The sequence below is a fragment of the Neophocaena asiaeorientalis genome, unplaced genomic scaffold (assembly GCF_003031525.2).
Source record: "Neophocaena asiaeorientalis asiaeorientalis breed wild unplaced genomic scaffold, Neophocaena_asiaeorientalis_V1.1 scaffold39, whole genome shotgun sequence".
In the NCBI taxonomy this organism is placed as follows: domain Eukaryota; kingdom Metazoa; phylum Chordata; class Mammalia; order Artiodactyla; family Phocoenidae; genus Neophocaena; species Neophocaena asiaeorientalis.
Genome location: NW_020175670.1, coordinates 7,666,239 through 7,693,701, shown reverse-complemented (window position 1 = coordinate 7,693,701; position 27,463 = coordinate 7,666,239). Strand labels below are relative to the sequence as shown.

At 46.2% G+C, this 27,463-nt stretch overlaps 1 protein-coding gene across 3 annotated transcripts in view; it reads left to right on the top strand.

Annotated features, from left to right (window-relative positions):
• Positions 1-27,463, top strand: part of TBC1D1 (TBC1 domain family member 1) — a 353,465-nt gene that overhangs the window by 222,885 nt on the left and 103,117 nt on the right. The window lies entirely within an intron of this gene.

Sequence of the window (27,463 nt, the reverse complement as noted above, 5' to 3'; positions counted from 1 at the left end):
TAATTGCCTTTGGTTTTATAGAAGTGAAACTTTCCACTATGTAAAGTTTTTTTGTTGCCGTCTTTAGAAATGATCAGAAGGGTTAGGGAGAGGTAAGAGCTAGGATATATAGAGCAGCCAACCGCAGTCATTATTTGAAATCGATAACAAAAGATGAAAAAAGAACGTTCTGAGAACCTAGGCTTCATAGATAACTGCCTTCATATCTCTAAAGTGAATAATCAGCTGTTTTGGTTGTAAACCCTTATTAGCAAAGCTTTTGAATTTATACCACTATGTGTATAGTTATTTTAAAATTTCACTAAATCTTATCATAAGATAGAAGTTTTAAATGAGGTGAAGCAAAATAGTTTAAAACTATTGATGATTTAAAAGTTTGATATCCAGTGTTTCTGAGGAGAACAATAAACACTTCATTTTAAATACTGTTTTAAGACTGTGATACAGTAATTCAGATGTGAATTTCCAAGTTCAGCCAAGTATGATGGTTAGTTTGAATACACTGCCACGACTGAAAACAGGATGGCTTCCAACCTCTAAATGCAGAAAGGGCACTTCTGGTCACATTGAAGCATGCTGGTCTTTAATTCACATGTATTCGCCAATTGTGCAAAGCTTTTTGTTGAAATCTGGCTAGTAAATTTCCATCTTCTCTAAGGGCAGACTAATGTAAACTAATCAAAATGTGTTAAGAGTTTTATATTTTAAATCAAGGACTTTAAAGCACTCAAACTCTTCATTTGGAAAGCTATAAAAGCATTTCCAAGATCGTTTGAGTAGCACGTTCACATAGTTTTTGGCTAAGAGGTGACCTAAACAGTAGCAACGCTTCAAACATCCTTTTCTGAAAAAGCCCTCTCCATCGCACATTCTCAGTAGTCTTTCCTCGGGCTCCCTCCTCGGAGCCCTGGGCTCTCCCTCACGGGGAGGAGGAGGGTGGAGGAGACGCTGCTGTGGGAGTCTTCCTTCTCCCTGTGGCTGCCCGCTCACCCGCCCCTGTGCCCGCTGTGCCCCTTTCCTGCTGTCCTCCAGGAGCTTGCAAAGTGCTGGGCTGAGCAGAGAAGAGGGGAGCTGTGCAGTGTGTGTGGTACAAATAGCCCCTGTGAGCCATGCACTTGCTGACTGCAGGGCCGCCCCTCAGAACCACTGGCTTAGCCTGAACAGTCTGACGAGGGGACGGGGAGACAGCTTTGTCTTGTTCTTTCTCGCAGTCAGATTCATCCGCTTTTCCTCACTCTCCTGGCTACATCTTCCTGCCGTTGTTTTTGTCTTATTCCGTATTTGGATCTGTTTTGGGTGTCTTCTTCCTGCTCTTCTAGACAGCACTTCTTTCTAAACCTCTGTGTTCCTCATTTCTTCCAACTGCGGGAAAAGCTGACGCTGGCCGCCGTTAAACTATGGCTTTGGTTCTTAGCCCCTGCAGGGTGACATCCTGCGGTGCCATCTCGGGGAATCTGGGCGAGTGTAAAGCAGCACGTGAGGGACGTAGAGGCAGGTGTGTTTGGTGGTGGGATGAGGGGGGACCGATGTACGTAACGTTGTTCTGCCCACTTCAGCTCTTCCTGTACTTTCCACCAAGGATTTCATGATCCATTTTCCTTCCTTTGCGGTACATGGTAATCCACTTTGCTCGTGAATTTCGTATGCTTTAATCATCTATTCATCTTGGTTATTAGAAAGGATAAAATGAGTTTTTTCACTCAGGATCCCTCTTTTTCCCCCCATATGCTTCTGTGATCACTCCTAATACTGGGACAGCCCCGTTGTCTTCTCATGATGTAGAATTGGACCCACCTGCCCCTCAGAGCCCACCTGCACAGTCACTGATGTGCGCCTGCTTGACGGTTTTCACTTTCCAGCAGGTGGTTATGGTGCCCCTACTATGAACCAAGCCCTGATCTAGGTCCTGAGACCACAAGGTAAATGCCTGCGGTCCTTTCGTCTAGCAGGGGAGACAGGTAATGGAAATAAGTAAACAAAAATCCGTCATGGGGTGGGAGCTGCCTGCACAGAGTGGTCAGAGAAGGCTCAGCTGAGGAACCGGTGCTCAAGGTGGGATCCAAAGGATAAGAAAAGGAACCAGCTGGGCTTCCCTGGTGGCGCAGTGGTTGAGAGTCCACTTGCCAATGCAGGGAATAAAAAAAAAAAAAAAAAAAAAAAAAGGAAAAGGGACCAGCTAAGGAGGAGATGGGTGGTTTAATGTTAGAAGATAGCAGAGTACTTTCCAAAGGATGCATAATTCTAACCATGAATCTTGTGTCAAGAGATCTCCTTTCAAAAACCCCATCACTTTTAACAGTATGTCTTTTTCAGATGACAAGAAAATACTAATATCTTTCAAGATAATACTCCCATTATTGTATAGTCTCATACATATAAATGATAAATTATTGGCTTCATCACTGATTGTTTCACCTGACACAAGGGAATCTGCTATTCTTTACTTTGCATCATCAAGCTACAAGGAGGGATGAGTTGGTGCAGTGGGCATTGTGATGGGCACCTGATGGGGAGTGACATTGTTATTTCCGTTTATACTAACCTCACCTGCAGACCTGAGAGCCAGCCTGTGGACACGGCCACATCAACTTCATGCAAAGGGAAACCTCATTCCTTAAAATTAGGTGTGATTTGATGCATGAGAGTCCAAAAGGGAAGGCGAGTCAAGAAACTTTGTGAAACTCCAAGTCTTGACTGCTCAAATTACATTCCGGGGTACTGAGAACATGAGAGCAAAGACTTGCTCAGTTGCTGTTAATATTCTTTTGGAGTGAGTTGCCAGTGGTGGAAGGGGTACTGGAAATGGGAATGCAGAAATCTTTGAAGAATTATAGAGCTAGCCAAAATTCCCAGTTTTTTGGGTTTTTTTTAATAAGGGAGGAAACGGATGGTGTAAATTATGGTTTATTGAGTCCTGTGACACTCTTGTCTGCATGGACCATGAAGATGTTCTTGCAGACATTCCTTTAATCCTCAGTGTCTTTAAGAAGCCCCAGGGCTTCCCAGGTACTTCTGAGCAATGTTTGTGTTCAATCCAGTGTCAATTGTGTAATTGAACATGTGATCCTATTTTGACTTGACATTTCCAGAACACTCAAAGCCAGACCCGGTGACCCTTCAGCTAGCAAATGTGCAAGAATTTTGCTCTGACCCATGACTCATTTTGAGCTTTTGTGGTCTGTCTTTATTCCAGTTCTTTCGTGCCTCCTCATATCTTTAACATCCTTGTAAGACATCATAAAACATTTGAAGAACAAGATGGAGCCTGGCAATTATAAATAGAAGCAACAGTAGTGGTTATGAGCATGGGCCCTGGAGTCAGCTAGAATCCAACCCTGATTTTGCATCTGTAAAATAGAAATAATAGAAGCTATTTCATAGGATTGTTTGAATATTTTTGAAGAGCACTGAGCACTGTGGCTGAGACAAAGTTAGTAAGCAATAAATGTTAGCTATCATTACACTGGGATTATATAAACTAAAGGGATCCAATTCTGTGAGTTTGAAATCAACCCCAGGCAAAATTCCTCAACAGACTGTAAAACGTATTTAAAAGGTGATCTTTAAAATTAGTACAATTCTCTAAAACTATGTCATCGTAGGCCAATAGAATTTTATGGTTTTGAAAGGGTAGGAAAACGTACCTTGATGTCAGCAAAACTTTTGACAGCATCTCTCACGATAACTTAAATAAAGTTACATGGGCAGGACAGTTCATCTGGGTTGATTTAACAGGTTAAACCGGTAAGACCTCTAGATGGTGGTTCTCAGCCCTAGCTGCACATTAGAATCACCTGGAGAGGTTTTTTTTTAAGTTTGTTTTTTTTCTTTTTGGTTGTTTTTTAAGCTTCCCCTGTGATTTTAAAGTTTAATCAGGATTGAGAACTATGGCTGTAATTATAGTGAATTGACGTGAGCCTAAAAGCTAGGGGGTTAATTAACCTGACCTGGATTTTGTCCTTAGCCAGGCTGGTCCACATTTGCATCAGTGACCTGTACAAGGACCTGTCAAAGGGGGCGTGCCTCTCCGATGCGAGGATGCCGCAAAGCAAACACGATGAGTGACAGTACCTTGATTGATGTTGACAAGCTGGACCCATGACCTGATTCAAGCAAAAGGCATGTTTAAATGCCAGGGTCTAAGTTCACCTGAAGGGCAGTGGTTCCCAAAGTACAGTCCTGAGACCAATAGCGTCAGCAGCATCTGAAAACTTGTTTAAAATGCAAATTCTTTGGCTCTACCCCACTGTAGAGGGTGGAGCTAGTGTTCTTTTTTAACAAGCCCTCCAAGGGATTCCGAGGGATTCTGATCTGTGCTAAAATTTGAGAACCACTTGTATGTGGGGGGGCGGGGGAAGTCTCACTGGACGAGTACAGAATTGAAGACACCTGAGTTAGCATCCGTGGCTGTGAAGGGGATCGCTTTATCTACAGTTCTGTGGATATATAGTTCTACTTTACTCTCACTTTCCCATCGTTGTAGAGATCTCTCTTACTTTGTGGGTCATGCCACTTGCTTCTCTCTTCATTCCACATTCACGGTGTAATTCTGTTCATTGAAAATCTGGATAATTCCAGAGGCTGTTAAATAGTGAGAAATGTCGAGTGTAGCGTATGATGGTATAATAATGGCTAAACAAAACAAAATAAAACCAGCAGTCACAACATGCCAGGCAGGCCCTGTTATGGGCCCCTTAGATGACTATCAACTCATTTAATAAGGAAAGAAATGATTAGGATTTGGTGTTTGCAGCTACAGAATGATCACCGTTGTTGATTGGGTAGCAAGGGTTGAAGGCTGGGCTTGGTTAACTTCCACTGTTTGTTTGTTTTTTACAGTTTTAAAATTCTTTCCTAGTTACATGTTTTATTAATCACGTCTGAGAAAAGTCATTGATTTTCATTTTGTACAGCATTATCTTGTAAGGACAAAATACAGCGACAACTTCCAAGCTCTTTGCATATCAGAGCTGAAACTGAAAGTATCTCCACAACTGAATTTTCACTTCTTATTTGTAATAAGTTTATCCTTACTTAGGAGGATACTTCATAGTGTTTGATCACAGATGAGTTTGAGCATTGCTATCACTCAGTAATTTTAAGCATCTGTCAGATTCTCTCCTATACTATATATTAATATTTTCTCCGTTAAGCAAATATTTATTGGTGGCCTGTGGGAATAAGATACACCTAAGTCCTCTTTCCTTGGTATATTCACAAAAGCCTCTGAAACTAAATTTCCAAGTCAGGCCATACTAAGGCCTGGCATAATAAGTTTTCATCGTTAACAGTTATTTTGTGTTTGTGGGTTTATTTATTTTTATTTCAATTTTTTATTATATATTGTTTTTAAAATTCCAGTTTCCAATTGTTCATTGTCTATTTAGAAACAATTGATTCTTTTTTTTTAACATCTTTATTGGAGTACAATTGCTTTACAATGGTGTGTTAGTTTCTGCTTTACAACAAAGTGAATCAGTTATACATATACATTTGTTGCCGTAACTAAAAGCTGGTTCTTTGAGAAGATAAACAAAATTGATAAACCATTAGCCAGACTCATCAAGAAAAAAAGGGAGAAGACTCAAATCAATAGAATTAGTAATGAAAAAGGAGAAGTAACAACTGACACTGCAGAAATACAAAAGATCATGAGAGATTACTACAAGCAACTCTATGCCAATCAAATGGACAACCTGGAAGAAATGGACAAATTCTTAGAAATGCACAACTTGCTGAGACTGAACCAGGAAGAAATAGAAAAGATGAACAGACCAATCACAAGCACTGAAATTGAAACTGTGATTAAAAATCTTACAACAAACAAAAGCCCAGGACCAGATGGCTTCACAGACGAATTCTATCAAACATTTAGAGAAGAGCTAACACCTATCCTTCTCAAACTCTTCCAAAATATAGCAGAGGGAGGAATACTCTCAAACTCATTCTACGAGGCCACCATCACCCTGATACCAAAACCAGACAAAGATACTACAGAAAAAGAAAATTACAGACCAGTATCACTGATGAACATAGATGCAGAAATCCTCAACAAAATACTAGCAAACAGAATCCAACAGCACATTAAAAGGATCATACACCATGATCAAGTGGGATTTATTCCAGGAACGCAAGGATTCTTCAATATATGCAAATCAATCAACGTGATATACCATATTAACAAGTTGAAGGAGAGAAACCATATGATCATCTCAATAGATGCAAAAAAAAGCTTTTGACAAAATTCAACACCCATTTATGATAAAAACCCTGCAGAAAGTAGGCATAGAGGGAACTTTCCTCAACATAATAAAGGCCATATATGACAAACCCACAGCCAACTTCCACTGTTTTTAATAGACCACTAGGTGTGCTGTGTGCCTGAGGAACTTTGGGATAAATAGTGGAAAAGATCAGAAATGATCACCAGGGTTTAAAATTTCATCCTCGCTTACCTCCCTCCTCCCCATCCCCTGAAAAGGGGCAGATTGAGGAGGAGAATCTGCCAACACCTGGAGGGGACGGGAGAAGGCAAAGCATTCGGGAGGGAGCCTGCAGGGCCGATGGCTAGCTCAGTCCAGGAGCCGTGGGCCATGTGGGGAATGGGGTCTAGAGGGCGGTGGAGCCCCCAAACCCCCATTCCTCCAGCTCCTGGGCAACTTGCAGGTGCTTCATCCACAAAGTGAGGTACAAACCAGAGAGACCAAGGCTACCTGCAGGACTCCTCTCAAGAACAAAAACTCCAGGGGCCAGTCCAAAGTTGCTGAAAGAACTGTCATATCTCAGAGCGCGTGTCTCGCCCAAGTGGAAGGACTGGCCTGCGTCCAGTGAAATGCCCAGCCTTGGCCACCTTTGACTGTTTCCTGCACTGAGGAAGCTCAAGGCATCAGTGTTGGCCAGATGGGTGCTTCTGGAAGTGTTTTGAGGCACAGCATTTCCAGGATTCGGCTCCCCTTGGAGATTAAAAATGTGTTAGCACATGTTACGGATGCTGAGAAGCTCTATAGGAAGTGTGATTTTGTGATTTATAATAAGAAATATATATTTGATCTCCGAGCAGAGCTCCTAAAACCCTTGGAATTTCCTGTGATTAAGCTGATAAAGGTGTCATTTGTTATGTTATGAGGTGAATTTTGGAAAGCACCTAAGGGGGGCTGGTTGCCAAGGGAACCAACCAGGAATAGAGGGTTAGAACTTTCAGTCCCAACCTCTGATTGCCAGGGAGGGGAGAGGGGCTGGAGGTTGAATCAATCACCAATGGCCAATAATTTAACCGATCAGGCCTATGTAATGAAGCCTCCATAAAAACGCCAAAGGACTTGGATTCTGAGAGCTTCTGGTTTGGTGACCACGTGGGCATTCAGGGAGTGGAGTGCTCAGAGAGGGCTGGAATCTCCAAACCCTATCCCCATACCTTGCCCTATGCATCTCTCCCATGTGGCTCTGTTCCTGAGCTATATCCTTTAGTAATAAATCAGTAATCTAGTAAGAAAACTGGTTTCCTGAATTCTGTGAGCCACTCTAGTAAATTGATTGAACCCAAGTTGGGAGTCGTGGGAACCTCCAATCTACAGCCCCTCAGACGCGCAGGTGACAACCTGGACTGACAGTTGGCATCTGAAGTGGCGGGAGGGTCGGGGGTGGTTTAGTGGGGCTGAGCCCTTAACCTGCGGGGTCTGATGCTCTCTCCAGGTAGCCTCAGAATTGAGTTGAACTGTAGGACACTTTGCAGGAGTCCGAGAATTGCTTGGTGGTGTGGGAAAACCCACACACGCTGGAGTTGGTGTCAGAACGGTGGTAAAGAAACCTAGTTTCCACTCTTTCAATATGTAGTCTTTCTAAAACATTTCTTCCCCATTATTGTTACATCCTGTTGAAAAAAGATTAAAGAAGACAAGTTAGATGATACAAACTTTATTTAACACTGCATGAAATGGATAATCTGCTTCCAGAGAACTGAAAAAATGGGGCAGATGGCAAGAAGCTTTTATAGGATAAGGAATAAAGAACGAGCAAGAGGGGCTTCCCTGGTGGCGCAGTGGTCGAGAGTCCGCCTGCCGACGCAGGACGCGGGTTCGTGTCCCGGTCCGGGAAGATCCCACATGCCGCGGAGCGGCTGGGCCCGTGAGCCATGGCCGCTGGGCCTGCGCGTCCGGAGCCTGTGCTCCGCAACGGGAGAGGCCACAGCAGTGAGAGGCCCACGTATCGCAAAAAAAAACCCCAAAAAACAAAAGAACGAGCAAGAGACAAACAGAAAACATCTGATTGGCTGGGGCCACATAGCCACCCTTGTTGGGGGTGAGGAGGCCTGGAGCTGGCTTGGCCTTCGGGAACTGGCTGACTGGACACACTGCGTGTCTGGTCAAGCGGAGCATTTATGGGATGTGGATGTTAGATCTAAGTTTCAGTTTGCTGACCCGGCACCCTGGGAAGGAGCGGACCCATCTTGGGCCTAGAGATTTATTTCAGCAATACACATGGTAAAAACTCGAGCGCGCCACAGAAATATACAAAAGAAAAGCGAAGCCCTCCAAAGCCCCCTCCACCCGTGTCCTACTACCCTAAGGTAATCACTTTATTAGTTTCTTATCTCTTCTTCCAAAAGAAGATATACATACTAGAGGAAGTGTGTACGGATACATTTTGGGTGGTAACAAGTAGGGGGAGGGTGTGTGCTGCTGTGTTCTAGTGGGTAGAGGCCAGAGCTGCTGCTAAATATCCCACAGGGCACAGACAGACCCCTACCACAAAGAAGTTTGTGCCCGCGATGTCAGTATTACCAATGGTGAGAAAGCCTGCAGTGGTTGTGAGACCCGAGGTTATCAGAATCCTCTGGAGGGTGTGTTAAAACACAGATTGCTGCACCCCACCCCCAAAGTTTCTAATTTAGTAGGTCTGGAGGGCGCTCCCCCAATTTGCATTTCTACAAGATTCCAGGTGATGCTGATGTCACAGGCCCAGCGACCCCACTTTCCGAACCTCTGCCTGGGCCTTCCCCTGGTCTACATGGACCAGGTGGTTCCCTAGCACCAGGTCTGGGTTCCACCTGTAGGACGGGATGAAAGAGAGGGAGGAACACTACACTCTGTGAGCACTGAACCGAGACGCAGCAGAACCCATTTCCATTCATGGTCCAACGGCAAGAACTTAATGACGTGGCCACACTCCATTGCACTCGAGGCTGGAAGATGTGGTCGCTAGCAGAGGCCCACGAGCCCCACCGAGACGGCGGGCGACTTCATTATTGAAAAGAGGCAGAAAGAATGGACATCAGGACAGTCTGTGGCTCTGCTGAGAGGCTCTCCAGCTCTGCACCCTCCCCGCTCTCTCCCTCCTTCCTATCTCTTCCTCACCTGCTGCTCTCCAGATACACCATCTCTCTGCTCTTCCGACGGCCAGCACACTCCCTCCGCAGGGCATGTGCACCCCCTGCTCCTCTGCTTTGGAAGCACTGGATTTCTTCTCTCCATTCAGGTCACTTCTCAGAGAGGCCACCCTGCCCGCCCTGCCTGACAGGTACCCACTGCCCCCTCTTCCCCTTTACCTCCTCTCCCCTTATCCTGCTTTCTCTGTCCTTGTTACTTAGCCCTCAGCAGCAGATTGCGTATTTATTTCCCTCTCGATTTGTCTCCGTCACAGGAAAGTCAGTTTTGTGAGGGCAAGGCCTGTCTTCAAATAGATTTGTGCTGAGGATTTAAATCCGTGAGCCTCTTCCATGTTCATTAATTTGGAATATTTTCTTGTGGCCTCTTGTGCCCAGCGTGGTTGCAGACGGGCCCTGTGGCCCTGGAACATTCCTGACTGACCCTCTGCCTCTCTGGGGTGGCCTCGACTCTCCGGGTCCTTGGGTGTGAGCCAGAGGAAACAGAGCGAGCTGGCAGCAGATCTTCCTAAGGAGGCAGCACCATTTCTCAAAGTAGCATGTGATGGTCACACACATTTAAGATAATAGCCCAATCAAGGGAGAGGCCTTGATTCATCTGATTTACCCCCCACCAGAAAAATCATCTATCGAAACAATCTTGACTTACAAGATTCTTAATGGCTCAAAAGTGCCTTATCAGCTTAAGCTGATCTAAGAAAATAAACATTTCATAACTGATCGTATGAGCGGCTCCAGAAACAGAATAGCTCAGCTCCGATGGGTAGTCCTTACAAATAAACCAGGCAATCACACACTACAGAATTAACTAGAATTTCAGCAAATTCATGGGGAGCCCAATGGAAATGCCCTTGCCAAGTGAACGCTAAAATCCTCCTGTAGTCAAAATGTGGTCAGGGGCTAGATGTGGGCCTTAAACATTTTGCTCTGACTAGAGCCACTTCTCAACTGGAACCCAGTTAACTTGGGCCCTCAAATTGAAGGGTTATGCTTAGATTTTAGGGTAAAGCGACATAACTACAACAAAATGAGTTCATCTAAAGGGTCCGGCTAACACCAAACAGAAACAGAATGCCAGAAGCCAGCGGCAGGCCTGGAATCAGGGTCGACGCAGTGTGTTCTACATCGACGGCCCGTGCTGTCTAGAAGCACCGTGCCCTGGAGCCCGGCAGGGTCCTGTATGATTAAAAACAGGCCAGGCCCTGGTCCAGGGGACAGAGATTTTCAGCATCACTGGTTAAAATAAAACCAGTTTCCTGTTAACCAGAAAACGCCAGTTATCAGAAAAACCTCATTTTCTCAGCATTTTAATCGTTGAGATTTTATGGTGATAAGAAGAAAGGAAATTATTTTTCCGGAGAGTGTGCTGTAGCAATTTCTCTGGGACCTTATATCTTCTGGGACAAGGTGTCCAATGTGGTCTTTTTTTGGAGGGACATAAGAGTAGCCCAGACAAAATCAGGGGAGGCCCAGCTCTGCCCACTGGCTCAATTTGGGGGCAAGTGGTGCTTCTGGAAGGGCAGGGCTGCACTACAGCCAGGTTTCCTGGAAGTGGTCATTTTGTTCAGGCTGTTCCCATAAATTCCCCTAGAGCATAGGTGGTGATTTTTCTTACTCCTCAGATTCCAAATCCTTTCAGTAACTGGCTTGGCAGGCTGCATTAAGAGCAGTCAACAGAGAGGGCAAATGCCTCGGAAAGCTAGGCCAAATCAGGGCTTGGGAGGCCGCCAGGGCTGTGCCAGGAACCAGTGGCTCCAGCAGGGTGGGGACCCGTGCAAAACCACGCGTTGCCTCCACGGCTTCAGGACTGGTAGCTACCAGCCACAAAGTCCCATCTTGGCCCCTTCCAGGGTTTTCCAGAAGGTTCTCACATTTTCTGCACAAGACAGGCATCGTAATCCTGTCGTTTAATGGGGGTGAGTGCGGCTGTTAGCATCTCACCAGTCAGGGAGTGCCTTCCTCGGCATTCACTGGTAGGAGGAGACCTCAGTGAGCTCAGGTCCTCAGAGCACCAAAAGAAATATTTTTCATGTGATGTCTTGGAAACTATTTCTAACAGGCAGAGGCTCACTGAGCCTTCAGAGGCCACAAGCCTAAAAATGTTGCAGACTCTTTGGAAACCAAAGAGGCTTTTCTGAGACTGTGTGAAAAGGCTGCCAATGTCCTTGCAGCTGGTGATCTGAAGATTCTTCCCTTTCACTCTTTTTTCTTCCTGTTCCTTCCCGCATGGGACCCCTTCCCTGGGAGGTTCCTTTTATTCTTCAACAGTGACAGCCTCCTCCCGACTGCAACCTTCACTGCAGCTGCAAGAGCTTGGAGGGAAGGGAGGAACCCAACTCCTCTGAAGCGGTGAGGGCTGTTCAAAGCTCAGCTCCCTAGCTCTTCTGGGGGCAAATGCTTTTATTTATTTATTTTTGCGGTACGCGGGCCTCTCACTGCTGTGGCCTCTCCCGTTGCGGAGCACAGGCTCCGGACGCTCAGGCTCAGCGGCCATGGCTCACGGGCCGAGCCGTTCCGCGGCATGTGGGATCTTCCCGGACCGGGGCACGAACCTGTGTCCCCCGCATCGGCAGGCGGACTCTCAACCACTGCGCCACCAGGGAAGCCCAGCAAATGCTTTTTTGGGGGGTGGGACTGCGCCGCGAGGCTTGCAGGATTTTAGTTCCCCGACCAGGGATTGAACCCCCGGCCCTCCGAGTCCTAACCCCTAGACTGCCAGGGGGTTCCCAGCTTTTTATGTTTTATTCACAGTGCCCATGACCCATCTTCACCCCAAGACTAATACCCAAACTGTCGAGGGACTGGCTAGGAGAAGGCAGTCTCTCCTGACTCTTCACACTGGCCTGCTACAGAACGCTGCTTGTCTCCCGACATCCCTACCCTTGTCAGAACCTCAGAGCAGGCGGCATCGAAGACTCAAGCTGGAGGCCCCCCAGCGGTAGACCAACAGTAAATCAAGCCAGCGCTGTAGGGTGTGCCATCCAATACAGTCACCGCGGGCCACATGTGCAGACCAAGCACTTGAGATGTAACTAGAGCAAACTGAGATGTACCGTAAAATACACACCAGATTTTGTAAAACATCTCCTTACTAATGTTTATATTGATTACATTTTGAAATGATACTATTTTCGATATACTGGGTTAAATAAAATCTGTTATTAAAATCAGTTTCACCTGTTCCTTTTCATTCATGGGGCTAGTAGAACACTTAAAATGACCTACGTGGTCGGCGTTATATTTCCATAGGACAGCACTGCTCTAGAAACTCTGAAAGAAACTTCGGGCTGGTCTGAATGTCAGGAACGTTCCTAGAGAAAAGCGGAGTGGAGCTACACTGACACAGGAGGGAGGAGTTCGTCAGAGAATGAGAGACGGGCTTTTTGTTTCGGAAGAAACAATTTTCACTCGCTAGCCGACCAGCGGGCCAGGGCGGCAGGGGCAGCAGGGGCGGCAGGATACTACCCGGATTTTATTCTGGTGCCTGTTTAGCTCAAGCCAGCCTTCCGGTCTGCATTGGCACATCAGGGGCAGGAACTGGGAAGCTGTGATGTGATCCGTCTCCAAGGCTGTCAGCCCTCCAGGAGGAGAGGGACCTGCGTTTGCCCTGTAAGTCACACAGAGGCATTTTTGTATCTGGGCAAAAAATCCAATAGGAACAGCTGCTGTTTCAATGCTACGGAACTACCCTAAGCGCTTACTGTCTATTCAGTGTTCTCAGATATCCCATTCAGTTGATGTAATTACTGCCTGTGTTTCACAAATAAGGAAGCAGAGTCCCCCAGGGGTTAATAAGGCAGAAAATCACACCGGCTAAGAGAGGAAATCAGGGTTTGCCTCATGTCCCCCCTTTGCACCCTGCTCTACCTTGTTCCAGCTTCTGCTTGGACCCGAGGCCCCCCCCCACCAACCCAGCTGCTGGGTCTGGCCTGCTCCACAGCCGGCTGCTGGCCCCAGGTGAGCTTTCCTGGCCTCTGCTGGCTGTTCCTGACCCAACAGGTAGAGAGAGCCCCAGTCCCTGCCCAGCACCCAGCCGTGTGCCACGGGCTGTGGGAATGTAGGAGAAGCATCCAACAGCGTGCTCTCTGCTGGCTGGGGGAGCTCCACTTGGGCAGGAGGGTCAGCCCTCCTCAGGGCCCTGCCCAGTCCCCAGGTGCTCCCTCGGGGTTGGCATCTGCTCCCGGGCCCAACCGGGCTTGAAGGGCCTTTGTTGTCCAGCTCTCTGTTTTCTGTTTCACCCCGGCAGGTTCCATCTGGCATTTAGATATTATAAATAGCAGCTGCTAGGGTGTGACTTGGGTGGAAACCTGGAGGCTGTACTCCACCCTGAAAGGGGAAAAAAAGCTTATTTAATTCATTTCTGCGCTTGGAAGCTTCTAGCTGTTTAGAATGCCAATTAGGTGGCAGCTGCGCGGTTTTTTCCTTTCTCTATCCCAAGAAGGCCCGTTTGCTTTTCTGGGCCTGTCGACTGGAGCTCTTACAGGAGGTTGGGTGGGGCAGGCTTGGCAGGACCACGGCGGCTCTGAACATGGGCTGGCTGAGTTTTGCTGACTTTCTGCCTGTGGGTGGGGAGTGGGCAAGTTTCCACAGAGGGGCCCAGCCCTTCTCAGTTTCTTCTGCGATGCAGGAGCTTGGGGTAAGAGGAGAGATGTTCCCCTGAGAGAGCAGCCAGCCAGTGCCTGAGGAAGACCCCACCCTAGTGCCCTAACAGATGCCCTCGGAAGGGCATCCAGCAGACCTCGTGGCTCCAGTACGGCTTGGGTCTCTGCACAAGGCATCTGGCATCGACCGTGCTGCCTTGTAGATGACATCCACTCCGCCCAGGCGCTGTTTCCCCATTGCTGTGCTGGGGGTTACAGTGTCCGCCAGGGTTCCGGGGAGGGCGGCGTGGCCCAGTGCGTGGAAAGCGCCTTTGGCACGGCGCCTGGCACGCAGTGAGGGCCCACAGATGCCAGCTCTCACCAGCTTCCGTGTTAGGTTGAAACACTAAGCCAGATAACACTCAGAGCAGTTCCTAAAGGGTTCAGTGCAACTTACAGGAAGACCAGAATAAATTGGAGGGCTTCCAGTTATCAGCCAAATGTTAATATCTAAAACGATATTTAAAAATGAAAGCACTATATAATAAAATACAAAATGTTCCTTAATACAAAATAAAAAGAGCATTGCAAGGCAAAATGACGGCAAGAAAGCAAAGCAAGCGGATATGTCAGCCGACAAAAATGAGAAACACCCAGACGCTCGTGCTCCGGGAGTCTTCACCGTTATGAAAAGTCCTTGGTGTGTGACCTTTTGGCTCCTTTTCCACGCATATAATAATTTGCATTTGTGTGTGTGTGTGTGTGTGTGTCTGTGTGTGTGTCTGGGCGGGTGAGGGCTGAGGCTCTGATGTAGTTAGTGAAAGGAATAAATGAGTAACACTTCTCTGTGGATAAGCGTGGGGCGGGGCTGCTGACAGTCTCCACACTGTCAGCCGTGGTGACAGGGAGGTTTCCTTAAGGGTCTTCTTTGTGGACTTTTTCTGCAGAAAAAGCCAATGGACAGCCCTGTGCAGTTCCTGTGGCCAAGAGACCAACACCCCTTTGGGACTGTCCAAGAAGAATGGGAAAATTCTAAAGGAGGACTCAGGTCCTGCCATTTGGCAAGGGGAGCTCAAGGTCATTGGAATTTGGGCAAAACTGTGAATATGATGTCACTATTAAACAAATATTGAGTCACCTGTTCACTTCATAAGTAGCTTCTGTTGTGTGGTTAATTAGGATGAAAACATAGTGTTCATTTTAAATTAAATCCAGAGTCCATTCCAGCATCTGTTGAACAATAGTGAGAGGGTAAGATTTGAAGCAATTCCCCCATATTCTTCAGATTCTATCAGCTGTGAGACACTTTGGGTGTTCAAAGACGGCTGGCTGCCTTTCATTCCTCCAATCTCCATCCTTCCCTGTCACGATGGAGGAGGAAAGGGAATACCAGGCCCACCTAGTGCAGCGTCTTAGGTACCCAACTGAGTGAACAATTTGAACCCAGCACATCCCAAGTTGCAGAAGCTGGCCAAGTCTCTCGTCATTCAGGACTACCGCTTTGCCTCCTTCAGGCGCGGGGAAGCCGATGCTCGGGAGAACTTCAGGTGTGTGCCACACCCCTGGGAAGAAGCACACCCTCTCTTGCCATGCAGAAGCCATAGTCTGGACTCCATTCTCATCCGCGATGTCCAGAGTTTAAGTGCAACAAAGGAGTTAAATCTGACTATAGAAACTTTGGTGCTTTCTAGATGCTAACACTGTGTTGCAGGGTGCTTCAGGGGAGCTCAACTGTATGTTATGTTTCCTCCGAACACGGTGCCTGTGAATCATGCTCCTTGGGGAGTATCAGATGAGAGAAGCTTACTGGCTGGCAGGTAATGTAGGGACCGCTTTCTTCAGATAGGTCCTTGCCTTGGGTCTTCCATGGCCTCTGAAAGTCTTCAGGGGTCCAACCTCTTGTTCTCTCTTCTTCCCTTTCCCCTACTGGAGAGAGTCTCACCATCTCCCAGAACGCCATTTAATGTCCCTTCTTCTTAGACTGAGTCACCATTATCAGATGTCAAGACGTTTCATATGGAGACATCAATGTCACTTTTCAGGGAGACAGTGTTTTAAAACCTGAAGACAGAGAAGAATAGGGAATAGCTGCAGATAAAGACCATTGGTTTCATTCATTCATTTATTTTTTTTCCCTTCACTGAGAACCTGGAGAAACACTTCTTAAATCCACCTTCTCCACTGCCACCACCTTGTTCAAGAGACCATCTGCTCTGGGCTGGACAAGTGCAAGAATTTCTTAACGGTTCTGTTTGCTCCCATTCTTGACTTTCTCCCACTATTCTCATCAAGGTGATCTAAACAACAACAACAAAACCCCCGAATCTGATCTTGTCTGTTGGCGCCCCTGCTGAAATTCACTGACTGCATTTCCCTTCCATCCGTCACTTGTAGGATGAAGACTAAACCCTTCAAGGTCCTTTGAGCCATGGCTGCTGCCTGTCCCCAGCATCAGCTGTCCCTCTGTTTCTGTCCTGCAGTGAGACTGGCTGTCTTTCAGATCCTCAAATCTGTACGAGCCACCCTTCCCCCCCTTCACTTCCTCAAAAACGCTTTCACAGCCTTCAGGCTTGAACAACTTCCTTGCAATATGTTCTCTTAACACTTGGTAATTGCCTTTCATATCATTTATCAGAGTGATGATTACGTATTTTTCTGGTGGTTATTTGTATTCACAGAAATTAGTCTGTCTCTCCGTCAGACTATCCGTTGCGTGAGAGCAGGGGCTGTGCCTGTTTTGCTCACCATTCTATTCTCAGAGCCTAGCACAGAGCCCAACACAAAGTGCTGAATAAATATTTGTCAGATACTTGAATAGATTTGTAGACTGGGCTCCCAGGAGTTGATCATCAGCTAAGAGACAAAAAGATTCTTCAAAGCCCTCTTCAAATGTCATCTTCATCGTGAAGCTTCCCTGTTCAATCCCCTTTTCTCCTCTCCACCCTGGGCAGAATAAATCTCTTCCAGCATATGCCCCAGTGTGCTCTGTGTCCTTAGTCATCTCTTCTTGGGCTTTTTTTTTTTAATAGCTAAATTAATTTATTTTTATTGAAGTATAGTTGATGTACAATGTTGTATTAGTTTCAGGTGTATCTCCTTGGGCTTTTGGAAGAAGACTGGTCTGACCTCATCCATACCTTTCAACTGGACAGCTCCACCTAGATGCCTGTATCCATTTCTCAGGGATGCTTTAACCAAGTACCACAAACTACAAGTCTGAAATCAAGGTGTCGGCAGGGCCATGCTCCCTCTGAAACTTGTGGAGGAGAATCCTTTCTTGCCTCTTCTAGCTTCTGGTGTTTCCTGCATGTCCCCTCCACCTGCCCCACCCTGTTCAGCTGCCTGGGAAAATCCTACTGACCCTTTCAGCTCCTTGGTGCTCTCTTCTGTGCAGCTGATCTGACCCATTACCAAGGATAGTCAATTACTCCCTCCTGGGCGCCCACTGCACCTTGCCTGTAATAACAACATTGTCCTTATCCCCTGTTATCACAATGTTTTAATATCCACTGTATCATGGAATAGTAGATGGTAGGTGCCTTGAGGGCAGGGACTGTGTATCATTCAGTTTTCAAGTTTATATCTCCAGCACCCCACAGGGTGATTGGCATGAAGAAGGTACCCAATCCGACAAACGATGAATGAGTGAATAAATGAATAAATAAGTGAACTGATTAAGTGGAATCTGAACAGGCCGTCAGTGGAGGGTGATGGGGAAGACCTCGAGGACCATGAAAACACTCTGTGGGACTCTGTGGTTCGGAGACATTAGAAGTCAATGATCGCAATTTAAGCTTAAGTCGAGTTCAGAGTAATAGTGGCCCATATAATGTGTGCGGGCTCGAGGGAGTGAAAGGATTATAGAAAATAAGACTATTATGTGTGCAATCAGGAAGGTGAAGTTTAAAAAGAAGCCACCGAATTACTTTTAACTCATGAGTGAGCGTGCCAGAGTGGAATAAAAGTGGGTCCTCTTAGTGGAAGGTGGTTGTCTAGAAAAATAACATGCATGTGTGTGACACAACCAGAATGACTATTAAAATCATGTGTACTGGCACACTGGAAAAGCACGAAATAGGATTTGTGAACAAAATACAACTCTCCTATCTATCTATCATCTATCTATCTATCATCGTACATTGTATGTACGTATGTCTCTGTGTCTCTATGTATCTATATCTCTATCTATCATTTATATAAATATATATCTATCATCCGTGTATTATGTATGTATATATCTATTATCTATCTATCTATCTATCATTTATCTATCATCTGTCTATCACCTGTCTACTCCATAAGAGCAGTACGGGCAGATTCGAGTTTTGTGGGGACCCCATTGTCTCTTTAAATTTTATTTGATAGCAACAGAAGCCCTCTACCCCCGCTGATGACTTGGGCAAGCCAAGGAACTTACTGTCACATTCAGGCAATTAAAAAAGTCCCTTGAGCTGCAAAAAGTAGGCTCACTTCAGATCTTAGCATTCCAAGTCCCAAGTAACCGTTAAAACTCTGCAACCAAGCCTTCAATCTTCCCTCCTCCCTTGGCTCAGACCGACCTGGTCCTGGAAGCCTGCCCTGGGAGAGGGGACATGGTCCTTTTCCTCTCCTCTCCTCTCCTCTCCCTCTGTTCCCCTCCTCCCCTTGCTAGCTGCTGTTTCCCTCCATGCCTGGAATGAAGCCCAGAAAGGGGAGAGGTAAGGGAATAAGATAGTTCTCACATGGCTGGGTGGCCGAAGCCCTCTGGGCCGGCAGCTGGCCTCTGTGGGGTGGCCTGGCATATGATTAAAGCCAGCCCTGGCACGGGCTCTGCAGAGGTCTCCAGCTGGGCCCCTGTCTCCTGTGGTTCCCTTGATCCAGGCTGAAGTTCTCCATCCCTCTGGGTGGTCTCATGTGACTCCTGCCCCAGCTCCAGGGCTGCCAAAGGTATAACAGCCAGCCCCTTTCTGCCGAGGTCTTCTGACCACCCCACAGCACTCCATACCTGTTCCCTTTCCCACGGGGCCCACATCTGGTCTTGAGACGCTCCCCTTGCTCTGCCACCAAAGTAGTATCCATTGCTAAAGTTTAAATGTCCCTTACAGTGTTCCAGCGCTGAAGTCCTATGTACTTTACGTTTATTATGCTCACAACCACCTACAAGGTGGGTAGATCTGGCAGGCCCTATCCGTGGGTATTTATTTAAAACTTCAGCCTTAAGTTCCGTTGTCATAAAACACAGCAGGCATATTTCATTTTGTGATCGGTTTTTATTGCAGACACAGGAATCGAGAGATTGACGCTTTATCTCAGTTTGACCATAAACTCACCGTGAAGCTAGGGTAAGCCAGGCATAATTGGAATGGACTCGTCAGCACCAAGGTTCCCTCTTGCACTAAAATTCTGTGACTTAAGATATAATTCTCGAATAAGGAATTATATATAGGTGTTTGGGATGGGTAAGGTAGGAACTAAGGCATGGAGAAGCCCAGACTGTTCAGATATAAGTAACCCTTAAAAGTCTTGAGCCTCTTTGAGAATCCCCTGGTGGTCCAGCGGTTGGGACTCGGCACTTTCTCTGCCGGGGCCTGGGTTCAATCCCTGGTCAGGGAACTAAGATCCCGCAAGCCATGTGGCATGGCCAAGAAAAAAAATCTCGAGCCTCTTTAAGTTTTGAAAAAATGATATTTAAAGTTCCTCAACATCTAGGTCTTTACCATTGCTTCTTTGAAGTCTCAGTCAAAAGAGAGGATTCATGTGGTTTTGAGAACCTTAAAAACATTTGTCTCTTTAACTCATTAACTCCACTACCAGAAATAAATTCTAAAAAAACAATCAGGAGCATACACAAAGATCTGTGTGTAAGAAGATGAATCACCGTAGTCTTTACCGCAGTAAAAAGTAGGAACTACTCCCCTTGTTCAATTTCTGCGATACCCCTTCAGAGAGGATCTCAAGCCACGTGAAATATAGCAGCGTTCTCTCCCCTTATCCTGCCTTCCTGTCTTACACCCTAACACTCATCACCATCTAATGCAGTATATGTTCATTTGTTTACTTGGTTTTTTTTGTTCATTCGTTTGTTTTGCTCGTACCACGTGGCTTGCAGGATCTTAGTTCCCCCACCGGGGATTGAACCCATGTCCTGGCAGTGAAAGCGCAAAGTCCTGGCTATTGGACCACCAGGGCATTCCCAATTTGTTTACTTGTTTACCTTCTTTCTCCCAACTAGGAAGTTCTCTCCATGAGAGCAGTAGGGGCAGATCCAAGTTCTGTGGGGCCTGAAGAACACGTATATCTGAGGTCCTTTTTTAGAAAATTAATTAAAAAATAAGAATAGAAAATTGAGCATGAAAGTGAATATGAATTTAGAATAAAAAGAAAAGGTCCTTGAAAGGCTCCTCATTAGCCTGGCAGTGAGTGTGCCTCAGAGGGGAAGGGGCTTGTTCTGTCTTGTTCAAAACTGTATCTCCTGGACCTAGACCAGTGCCCGGCACGTAGCAGGTGCTCAGGAAGTACTTTTGGAAAGAAAGAGGAAGTAACAATGGAGATTGATTAAATGAATGAGCAAAAAGAGGTGGAAGAGGTCACATAACTGGCCCCCAAACACAACTAGTAACAGAGAGAACTGGATCTGGACATAGTTTTGCTCTCCCCACCTTTCTGGGTTTGTGGCTGCCTAGCTAGAATCCATTCCCAGCGTCCCTTGCAGCTACATGTGACCATGTGATGAAATTCTTCCATTTTAAATGTGAGCAGAAATCATTGTGCTGCTTCTTAGAACCTTAAGCTTATGGGTGCCTCTTCCATGCTCTCTTCTTTTCCCCTTCTGGCTAAAATCTGGATGTGGTGGTGACTCAGTTTGACAAGATCCTGATGGGAATGGCAGAGCAACAACTTGCAAAGAACGAAGATTCTAGAACAACTGTAAATAACAGAGCCGCTTTACTTACCAGCACAGTCCCCATCTGGATTATGATGTGACAGAGGAATAATCTTCTTTGTTCTTTAAGTCTTGGTATTTGGGGGCCTTTTTGTTATAGCAGCTTCACCATATACTAACTAATACAGTTTTTAAAGCCAGGCCCTTTTCATCACACTATACTGTCTGCTAGCAACACTACCAGAAATAGGGAGGGCGATTTACTTACAGTCAGGCTAGACGGATGTGCTGTGGCTTTCTCCTGGCTGTTCCTCATGCTTCCCTTCCCTTGTAATAGTAACAACAGCTAACTATGTGTCAGGTACTCTCCTAAGTGCTTTCCATGAAATGACATTTAATCCTCACTTTTTGAGTAGATAGTATTATTATCTCCATTTTACAGATGAATAAATCAAGGCACAGAATGTTTAAGTAACACAGCTAGTAAGCGTGAGAGGTAGGATTTAGACCCATGCTGGCCTGTTCCAAAGCTTAGTTTCCCTTCCCGTCCTTCAGATCCATTCAAGTCTCCCCCATTGTGAATAGGCCAATAGTAGCACCAGATGTCCGTAAATAAAAAAGAAAATCTCCTCCCCCTTTCTCTCTGTCAACTGTTCTACATTTATGTCTCTTTGATATCTTTCCACGATGGCGGGAGCTCTAGCGTTGGGGGATGTCATTTGGTTCCAATCAGCCAGCATTTCATCAGGGGACATCAGAGAGAGCCTGAACTGGGAGGAGATTCGGTCTCCGGGCCTGGCTCTGCCACGGGTTTGTGCTTGACCTTGACCTTGGCCCTCCCCTCTGTAACGTGACAAGCATGGATAGTCTCCAAGTTTCCTCATAACTATGAAATCTAAGATCTGCGGTTCTGTCCTTCCTTGGCTCACTGTCTGTCCTCTGGCACTGCTGGCAGGAGGCCAGGGAGAAAAGGTCAGCTCCATACCTGGGGTCTTGGAGAGGCATCGAGTGGTTTTACTGGATTCAGAGATGCAAAGGAGAAGGTGAGGGTAAGTCAGACTCTGCTGGTCTCCTGTTGGTTCTGCTACTAAAGGCTCAAATGTGTCCTAGATATGCAGATGCAAATGAAACATGATTTAGGGTAAGAGTGGGGATGAGGAAGCTTCCAGCCTCGAAGAGGGAACTTGAATCCAACTGAATGAACAGTGCAATGATCCCCAGCCTAGAATCCCAGTTTACCTGTAAGTCGGGGTAGGATGCCCTCCAAGAGATGAACAGATGGATTTAGTTCCAGTGCCCACGAACTTCTGTCAGTGGTGGGAAAAGAGGTGTCCCCTAAAAGAGAGACAATAAGCAAGAAGAAGAATTTGAGAACACGTGAATGAATAAATGAGGGATAGGACAATTTTCCTCCTTCAAACATCTTTAGCAATCAAACGCAGAAGGACTTCGGCTCTCTGGAAGGCTTAGGTGGATCTCCCCATCACCATTCCATGTCGAATTGGTCATGGCTGCAACATGTCAGGGTGCAGGAGGTTAGGGGGAGCCTTTGATTCTGGCTGTCTGCTAAAATCAAAGTTTCCCTCCTTCCTGATTTTTACCATAGTTTCCCTTCTGGAAATTACTTGCACATGGTTGATACGGGATCAGTTCTGAGCTAAGAAAATGGCAGCCAGGATCTATTTGGTCATATAATGAGCCATGGCAGAAAAAAACAGGGAAGAGATAAGACCTTAAGCTGTAAGCAGAGTGGGCCTTTGCCGAAAGGGGGATGACCAGTGCTTTTGCTTTCTCAACAAAATTAAAGAACTGAATGTCTTGACTTGCACGGCTTGGCAGATGTTCTCTTTGCTGCAAATCTATTAGCTCCTTGCTTACTCTGTCGAGTGGGTGATGCAAAAATAAAAGCTGCAAGGGAGGAGCCCGCAGTGACAGGAAGGACACGGGGCCTCTGAGAGATCGGGAGCTGAGGGACAATGACCCAGAATTCAGAGGAAAGGGGCATCTGAGGGAGCAGCTCTGCACTGCGTTCAGTTCAGTTTTTTCTGAACAAGGGAGAACATTTGTGCAGCCATAGATCATTTGCATTTCAAAGAGCAAAAGCCAAACTGAGCTGCAGACATACTTTGTGCTGGGGGAGGCAAGCATAGTGTCCATACCCCCAGATACGTCCGTGCCACCCAAGGGAAGCTGTCCCATACATTTGAGAACTTTTCAATGATGTGGGTCCTTTTTCTCTCTTTCCCCTTCCTATTTCCCCTTCCAGACTGGCTGCGTGTCTGTCACTTCAACTCAGGGCAGCCATTGGGAACCTTCTGTGCTAGATAATATCTCCTCCCCAAATTAAAAGTGGTCCTTTCCTACTTACTCAGAGCCCTGGTATCAGGATGGTTGAGGAAGATTGTTAAATGGCAGTATGATGTGAAGATTTCCTGGGGATTTCAATTACCCTGCTTCCTCTACCCTTCAGGATAAAGGTTAATCACGGGAGGGGGAATGAAAATAACACACTGTCTGATGAGAAATGAGGGATGGGTCAGATGGCACCCACAGAAGCTGGCTGAGATTTCAATTTCTTACTGTGATGAAAACGGCATTTCCATTAACGGCTGCTGTAGACATTACTTACCGAGAGTCGCCTGTGATAGCATCACCCAGCAGGTCATGTGGTGGGGACCGGTCCGGCTAGGGATGGCTGCTGGAGCATCTACTCATCTGCCTCCACACAGTCCCAGGGATGCTGCAAACGAGCAAAGGTGGCACTTCGGTGCGAGTGAACTGGGAGGTCCGAGTACATATATCATGGTGATTTAAAAATGTTTCCTCCTCTTACCCTTTTCCTGTGACCTTTCCCTGTCTGATTTGAATTCATGATTTTTTCCATGTGTTCCGCAGGAAGCCAGATTTAGGTCAACAATAATACATAGCAAACAGTGTTATCTTCCAGGTACCTACTAGGTACCCTACTAGTGTATCTCATATACACTATCCCTCATAGTTTCAATAACCCCGTGTGATGGAGCTTGTCCTTCAGTATCCATTCTTCCCTTCCTCCTTAATAATAGAATCCCACTTGTTTCTTAAGCTAGGCAGATGACTTCCTTCAATTAGATCATTTAGCCCAGCTTTTCTTGTAGTTGTGTGTGCCCATGTGGTCAAGGAGATGTAAGCAGAAGTGCTGCATGCGAGTTTCAGGAAGTATAACTAACGGAGAGGAACATCCCTCCCTCCTTTTTTTTTGGCTGCACCACTGTGGGGCCTGTGGGACCTTAGTTCCCTGACCAGGGGTTGAACCTGTGCCCCCTGCAGTGGAAGTGCAGAGTCTTAACCACTGGACCACCAGGGAAGTCCTGGAACATGCCCCTTTTGGTCTCTTCCTTTCTGTGCTGACTGGAATGTGGACATGATGGCTGGACGTGAACAGCCATCTTAGACCAGGAGGCTGACATTGTTGGCAATGGTAAAGCACCAAGATGGAGCTGCAGTCCCTGAAAATTGTGAGGGAGAATTTTGAGTTTTTTGGTCACCTGCAGTCGAACCTGTCCTACCAGAAACACCCTGCGAGAACATAGTAGAATGAGGTGCTGGAGAGTGTGGGCTTTGGGGTCAGACATCCCTGGTTAAAATCCTACTTCCTGTACACTTGCCAGCCTTGTGACCTTAGGCAAGTTATTTCGCTGCTCTGTGTCTGACTCTTCATTTGTAAAATCAGTATAAATAAAACCTTAATGGATTTGAGGGAGTGAATTAAACTATATAATATACTTAAAATTTTCAGCATCTGGTGCAAGGTAAGTGCATGAAAAATGGTAGAGTTATTCTCATATTATAGATGAGGAAAATCTCATCAGACCTCAGAGAAAAAACCTCAGAGAAGTTAAGTAACTTCCCCAAGGCCATGCAGATAAATAATTTAGAGAGTTGGACACAGAAGCCCCCAACGCTTGTAATTTTTCCCTGACGCTGACCACCATGGATGCCTAGATAAAAAAACAAGGAGAAAAGTGCACTCTTCCTCATTTCATACTTGTGAGCTAACACATCTAGATACACACACACGTTCACTCACACACACAGCTCAGCTTTCTTTGAATAGAGAATTATTATTTCTTACAAATGCATCTGCTGAAATGGGAATGTTGATTTGTTTGAACTACCGTGTGCCAATATCAGAAATTTGTTACAAAATTTCCAACAAGCTGTGCTGACCCCCCGGGTCACCAGCTGGCGATCTGTCCTCTGTGACGTTATCACATTCTGCGTTTCCTTGCACAAGGAGCTCCCTTTTCTATGATGAGACCGGGGCTGAGGTTTGGATGGGATTGTTCTATAGGAACTGCGGGCTCTTGACGACAAGGGTGAGCTCAGTGGTCTGTCATTCGAGGTGGACGATTTAAGGAGCTTGTGAGTGGCATGAAGGCAGGGGCAGTGTCTGTTTTGTTCACCGATGTGTCCTCACCCAGATGGGCTCAATTATCGTGAGTGAATGAACTTTTAATGAACGAGAGCTCCAGGATCATCACGCAACAAACAGTCCTGGATGAATTGCTAACCGAGCAGGACCCTAGGGGCCTTCCTGGGACAGACCCCTCACCCATATCCTCTGCTTCAGCTCCTCTCTGAAGGACCTAGATAATAGTATCTGATGCTCATTTCCTCAGTTGTTTTACAGATGTATGTGAAACCCCACCAAATGGAAGAAATTAACTACTTGATGACCATGAGCACACAGCCTGCAGATCTACTGGCCCCTAACGATTGATAATGTTACCCCTGTGACACCACCCTGTTAGCTCACCATCAGCCAATCAGAGAATTGTGCATGAGCTGATCACTTACCCTGGGATGCCTCTCCCTTACCTGGCCTTTAAAAATGCTTTGCTAGGACTTCTCTGGCCATGCAGTGGTTAAGAATCCGTGCTTCCACTGCACGGGGTGCAGGTTCAATCCCTGGTCGGGAAACTATGATACCGCACGCCTCGCGGTGCAGCCAAAAAAAAAAAAAATTGCTTTGCTGAAACCCATTGGGGAGTACGGGTGTTCTGAGCACTAGCTGTCTTGAGCTCCTTGCTTGGTGCCCTGCAATAAACGCTGTACTTTCCTTCACCACCACCGGGTGTCAGTAGGTTGGTTTTACTTCCTGTAGTTGAGCAGACCCATATTTGGCTCGGTAATAAATTCAGCCACTGAATTGATGCTCATAGGACTCCCCACTGGGGCCCAGGTATGGGGGCCACTTGCCCAGCTTTGCCCCCAGCCCTGATGCCCAATCCCACCATTTTAATAGCACTTCATCTTCCTTTTAGTGAGCCTCCCACCGTGGGCTGTTTTTTGGAAGAGGGTGGCAGGTGGAGGAAGTGCCTGCCTCTTAGAAACCAAAGGGGCCAGATCCTCTCTCTGGGAACTTTGAATCTGAACAATGGCTGCAAGGTTAGAGGAAAGTTGGAGGCCATTCACTGCAGGGCCCGGGTGGTGTGGGATTACATGGCCCTGCTCGGAGTTTAGCAGTGCTTCCTTCAGCCCACCTGCCCACCCTGGACTTCTGAACTCCCATGGGTTCTGATGTGCCATAAAGTCTTTGAATAATCGCCAGCCTCTTCGTTTCTTAATATAGCTTGCAAACAAAATTGCAACAGGGATTTTACTGATAATCTTTGTCTTTACTGATAGACTTAAGATTATCTGGTAAATTTCCAAAGAGCCATTTAGGAGCAGCAGAGAGAAGTTGTACACTAAAGACCAGTGTTTTTCAGTTTGAAATATGGAGACTGAAGTAATTGGAGAAGGTGATAGTGCCTGTTTCTGAAATGATTATTAGGATTGAGTATTTGGCACTGAAAAAGCTGGAGAGAAGGGAGTTGAAGTCTGGATCCATGGCTAAATATGGTGCCAACACCTAGTTTTACAATTGCTGACGCATTTTTCTCATCAACAAAGAATGTATGTTGGCAGGTTTCTCTCTGGCCCTCGCAGCACGCTTATTGCTGTGAGGCCCCTTCACATGTTGTGATGATTCTGGGTCATTTTCTTAAGTTTGAAATTGTGGATGTGGCCATGTCTGTTTCCAGACAGAAAACAGTGGAACCTTGGAATGAGTTGGAAAAAGTTATCAACTGTGAATTTGCACTTTGATCCAACTGAATTAAGAAAGCGGGTCCTTGCGGTTTTCCACAAAAGGAATCAGGCTTTCATATTCTATACTACCAGTGCCCTTCTTCTCTGAAAAGAATGCATGGTCATTATTTAAATTACATCAGAAAATATTCCTATTGTGTTTTAAGATTTTTTTTTGTCCCTCATACCATGAAAAGAATGACTTTGAGAATCCAGTTTCATAAGCCAACTTTAATAGTATAATTTCTAAAAAAAAAAAAATAGTATAATTTCTGTTGCAGTAATTAGCATCCTTCTTCCTCATCTTTTGCTGAATCCACTGGAAAAAAAAAAAAAAGACAAAGGAGAAAGGCAGATGGAGACCAAAATATCATCTTTCCAACTGATAAAGTTGATATGGGAGAAAGTGGAATGTATCCGTGAGCTAATGGATTTCCTACTTGTGAGACCAAGTATTGGCAAGACTGCCCATCTGGCCACGGGCAGAGCTGGACCACCGCTGGCCTCCACACAGGGCAGGGGTGG